General features: G+C 57.7%; 1 protein-coding gene across 2 annotated transcripts in view; it reads left to right on the top strand.

Moving 5' to 3' along the window:
• Nucleotides 1-5,336, top strand: part of ZFPM1 (zinc finger protein, FOG family member 1) — a 67,874-nt gene that overhangs the window by 50,824 nt on the left and 11,714 nt on the right. The window lies entirely within an intron of this gene.

Genomic DNA, 5,336 nt, shown 5'->3' with positions numbered 1-5,336 from the left:
CACAGGGAGGGCTGCCTGGAGGAGGTGATGCGGGGCCTCTGGGACCTCGGCGTGACACAGGGAGGGCTGCCTGGAGGAGGAGTTCTTTCAGCAGGCACTTAATGAATGAGTAGACGTTGGCGAGGCAGAGAAAGAGAAGGGCTTTCAAGGGAAGGGAGCAATAAGGAACCAAGTGGTGGGACTGGACCTGGCCTGTGGCCTGTGGCTGGGGAAGCAGGCAGGGACTGCCCCCCGGCACTGGGCTTCAGGGGTGGGGCCACCCCTCGTGGTAAGCGAGGTGGTTATTCGTTGCGTTTCCGTGCCTGTGGGCCCCCAGACGGCAGGGAGAGGGCGCTGCCTGAGCGTCTCTAGCGCATGCTGACGACCACTGGGCTGTCGTTTGTCTCAGGGTTGCTGCTGAGCTGCTCTCAGTTGTTGGCAAGTCGGTGTGGTGTCCTCTTGCAAAGGGTACAAATGCTCATTTTAAAATACGTTTCGGTTAAGAAAGGGCGTTGACGTATGGGAAGCAAGTGTGGGGCAGTGGAATGGGCACGTACGGTGTGGTGGGAACCAGGAGGGGCCTGTGCTGGATGAGAGTTCAGGAAGCACGTCCTAGCCATGGTGACGCTTGCCTGGGAGGCCGGGCAGCACCCGGGTCGGTCCCCTCAAGCCCAGGCTCAGGTGCCCCAAATGTGCAGGCACAGCCATGGCCTGGGCCCTTCTGATTCCTAACGTGGCATTTGGGTGTGGCTGGATCCAGGGTACACACTGCTGGCAGGTGCCCTGTGATGCTGGGCCTCGTGGGCCTCTGATGGGCCTTCAGTGGCAGTGGCGGGGCTGTGGGGGGGCTTCCCCCCAGCCCCGCGCCTGGAGGCCAAATGCTGCCTTAACAGCTCTGACCATCTCCAACCTGGCAGAGCCCCTGTCTCTCTGCCAAGGAAACCAGGGCCCCAGGAACTTGGCCTGCAGCAGGGCTGGTAGAGAGCCGTGGGCAGGATCCCCAGCTGCTACTCTCGGACTACTGCTCACAGCCCGCACCCACTCCCGTGTGCAGTGCACCCTGAGCTGTGGGTCACGCTGCCTCAGAACCTCAGAGCTGGGGCCCGGGCCTCGGGAGATTGGAGACGTCTCAGCTGAGGCCCCTGGGCTGCCCACGCTGCCTCTCCCAGCTGAGTGGCCAGGTTCAGAGGGGCGGTGCTCACCCAGGCCACTCAGCCAGGGGGTGGGAGGCGGCCCAGGACCGAGGGCCCCCACTTTCAAGGCCAGGCCGTCCCCATGGCACAGGGTCCAGGTCCTGGGGTCTCCTACCCTGTGGCTGTTTGGCCGTGTGCCCCCAGGCAGGCCTCCACCTCTCTGAACTTCTGTCTCCTCAGCCTTTGGGACCTCAGCGGGGGGACACAGGGGAGCCCTGAAGGGTCCCTGAGACCTGCAAGGTCCTGCAGACCCTGCAACCTCCCCGCAGAGGAGAGGGTGGGCAGAGCAGCAGTTCCTCTGTGACGTGGTGGCCTCCCAGGGCAGCCGGGCGGGTTAAACGCAGTGATCCACACGTGGTGCTTACCGCAGGGCGTGGCTTGGCAGGCAGCATGGCCAGCAGCCCTGCAGGAGGGATGACCCTCTTGCCCCGTGGCCCCAAGCAGGGAGAAAGCAGTGGGAGCTCCAGCGTGGATTTCAGCTCCTTGGAAGGAGCCACATTTTGGCTCCATTGTGTGACCAAGGCTGTGGTATTTACAGCAGTCCCTATAGGCAGTGAGCTCCCCATCACTGGAGGTGTACAAGCAGCAGTTGACTCATAAGAGAGAGGGTAGGCCGTAGGGGGGAGTTAAGAGGAGCTCCGTGACTCTCGTGTCTGGACTCTCAGAGAATAGCCGTAAGCAGTGATGGGACAAAGCCGGGATGGCTGAGGACTAGGGAGCTCAGTGTGTCCTGAGCAGGGCCTGCACCTCTCTCCTCTGCTCCCTCCTTGGGGACAGTCAACCCCTTCCAAGATGGACAGTTCCAAGTGCGTGTTCCAGACGCACTGCTGTGCGCCCATCCTTATACTCGGCCCCTCGTTTTCTCCACCCCCCATGAGGCGGGTACTGCTGTTCCCATTTCCCAGATGAGGAAACTGAGGCTCCAGGAGGTTAGGTAACTTGCCAAAGTCACCAGGACCAAACAGCAGAGGGGAAATCACTATTTTCCTAACCACAGAGACCCCTGCAGGACGGGGATGGGGGGCTGGAGATGCCCGCACCAGCCCTGGGATCCCCACCGCACCCCCACCCCCAGGCCCTCCCCTCCCGCCTGCAGCCTCCTCTCCGGGGGTTTTGTCCTCCTTGGGCCCAGGGCGCAGGTCAGCCTGGGGAGACTTGGCGTGAGGTTGGAAACCCTCTCCAAGCGGAGAGATAACCCAGGGAGTGCGCCAGAGAAGCGGGCCTCTGAGGCTCTGCAGAGGGGCCCAGGGAGGAAGGAGCTGCCTGCTCTTCCCTGCAGCTTTATCTCCTGCAGAATTAAATCCTTGATTAACCCTTATCTCCCCAGCAGGCGCTATCTCCGCCTTGGCGCCGAGTGTCCAGACACACGTACAAGATGATTGATTTCTTAAAGATATGCGTGCCTTTCCGATACTTCATTTATTGTCTAAATATTTTCGCTAACATTTCAGCAGGCCCCTTATCGAGCTCAGCTGATGGGCCCCGGTTCTCTCCCCCCCCCCCCCCCCCCCGTACCTCCCGCCCCTGATCGTCCTGTCACCCGCCAGGCAGTTTGTCTTCGCTGTTTGGAGAGGGGAGCGGGAGAGGGGCGACGCTGGGGCGTGGCAACCCTTTCCTCCTGGTCTCCTCAGGCCCAGGCTGCTCGCAGGCCAGAGGAGAGGCGGGCGTCTCCCCTCACAGCCCCCGCACACACCGGGCGTCGGGGGTGGCACCCCAGAAAGGACACAGCACGCAGAGCCTGCCAGGAGTCGAGAATTGGTTCTGACACCAACTTGCCGTGGGACCTCAAGGTCCCCCAGGATCCAGCTGTGGTTCCACCACAGAAACCCAGGGCTTGGAGGTGCAGCAGTTCTAAAACTTGTACTCAGATGCAGAGGAAATGTTCAGGATGGATGGATGGGTGGTGGGTGGATGTGTAGGTGGATAAATGGATTGTATGTGGAGGGGTAGATGGTGGAGGGATGGATGGATGGATGGACAGACAGGTAGATGGAAGATGGATAGGTAAAGGTGGGTGGATGGTGCATGGATTGGTGAGTGGTGGATGGATGGTGGATGTGTGGATGTATGGATGGATAAATGGATGGTGGATGGATGGTGGGTGCGTGGATGCGTGGATGGATAAATGGAGGTGAATGGATGAGTGGTGGTGGATGGATAGGTTGGTTAGTGGATGTGTGGATGGTTAAATGGATGGTGGATGGATGGGAAGATGGTGGATACATGAGTCATGGTTGATGGACAGATGGACGGTGGGTGGATGGGTGAATGGTGGATGGACGGGTAGATGGATGTGTGGACAGGAAGATGGTAGACAGATGGGTAGAAGGTGGATGGACTGGTGGAAGATGGATGGATGGGTGAATGCTAGATGGACATGTAGATGGAGGATAGATGGGTGGATGGATAGATGGACAGGTAGATGGTGGATAGATGGATAGAAGATGGATGGATATATGTACAGGTAGATGTTGGATGGGTCGGTGGGGACAGGTAGATGGATGGATGAGTAGAAGGTGGATGGTTAGGTGGATGGTTGATGGAAGTGTGGATGGTGGATGGACAATTAGAAGGTGGAAGGATGGGTGAATGGTGGGTACATGGGTGGATGGTTGGATGGGTGGATGGTGGATTGTGGGGGATAGTGGATGGAGAGTAGAAGTTGGATGGCCGGGTGGATGGTGGATGGACAGGGGAGAAGGTGGATGGTGGATTGTGGGGGATAGCGGGTGGAGAGTAGAAGTTGGATGGCCGGGTGGGTGGTGGATGGACAGGGGAGAAGGTGGCTGCATGGGTGGGTGAGTGGATGTGTGGATGGATTGGTAGATGGTGGGTAGAAGGTGGATGGAAGGGTGCATGGTGGATGGATGGGTGGGTGAGTGGAGGTGTGGATGGATAAATGGATGGCAGATAGACAGGGAGAAGGTAGATGGACGGTGGATGGACTGGGAGAAGGTGGATGGACAATGGATGGTAGAGGGATGGGTGGATGGATGGGTGAATGGTTATGGAGGGGCAGTTGAGTGGATATTGAATGGATAAATAGATGGTGGATGGACAGATAAATGGCGGATGGATGATGGACAGTAGATGGACGAGTAGCCGGTGGATGGGTAGGTGGATGGTGGATAGATGGGTAGATGGATGCATGCACAGGTAGATGGTGAATGGAAGGCTGAATGCTACATGGATGGGCAGAAGGTGCATGGATGGCTGGATGGTGGATGGACAGGTGATGGTTGATAGAGGAGGGATGGTGGATGGACGGGTAGAAGAAGGATGGTGGATGGTAGATGGATGGGGAGAAAATGGATGGACGGGAAGATGGTGGATGGACGTGTGGAGGGTGGATGGAGGGGGGATGGTGGATGGACAGGTAGAAGGTGGATGGACACATGGATTGTAGATAGACACGTGGATGGTGGATAGATGGCTGGATATGTTGGATGGATGGGTGGATGATAGATGGACGAGTAGCAGGTGGATGGTGGGTGGATGGATGGGTGGGTAGGTAGATACATGAATGGTGGATGGACAAGTAGATGGTGGATGGACGGGAGGTTAGTGGATAGATGGGTGGGTGGGTGGATGGATGGACACATAGATGCTGGATGGATGGGTCAATGGTAGATGGACAAGTAGCAGGTAGTGAATGGTGGATGGACAGGTAGAAGGTGGATACATGGGTGGATGGCAGGGGGAATGATGAAAGGATGGGTAGAAGGTGGATGGATGGGTGGGTGAGTGGATGAATGGGAGGATGGATGGATGGACAGGTAGACGGTGGACTGATGGGTGGAAGGCAGAACAATGGGCAGAGGTGGATGGATGGGTGGATGGGTGGGTGAGTGGATGTGTGGATGAATAAACGGATGGATGGTGGATGGATGGGTGAGCGGATATGTGGATGGATAAATGGAGAGTGGATTGCCGTGTGGATGGTAAGAGGAGGGTGGATGGTGGATGGATGGGTGGATGGATACATGGGTGATAGATGGACAGGTGGATGGTGGGTGGACGGGTGGATGGTAGATGGAAGGTTGAATGCTAGATGGATGGTCAGAAGGTGGATGGATGGCTGGATGGTGGGTGGACAGGTGGATGGACAGGTGGGTGAGTGGATGTGTGCACGGATAAAGAATGGTGGATGGACGGGTAGATGGT

The sequence above is a fragment of the Monodon monoceros genome, unplaced genomic scaffold, assembly GCF_005190385.1.
Source record: "Monodon monoceros isolate NGI ecotype Baffin Bay Population unplaced genomic scaffold, NGI_Narwhal_1 Super_Scaffold_10, whole genome shotgun sequence".
NCBI classification, from domain to species: Eukaryota; Metazoa; Chordata; class Mammalia; order Artiodactyla; family Monodontidae; genus Monodon; species Monodon monoceros.
Note: the sequence above shows the minus strand (reverse complement) of the source record. Positions and strands in the feature narration are given on the sequence as shown.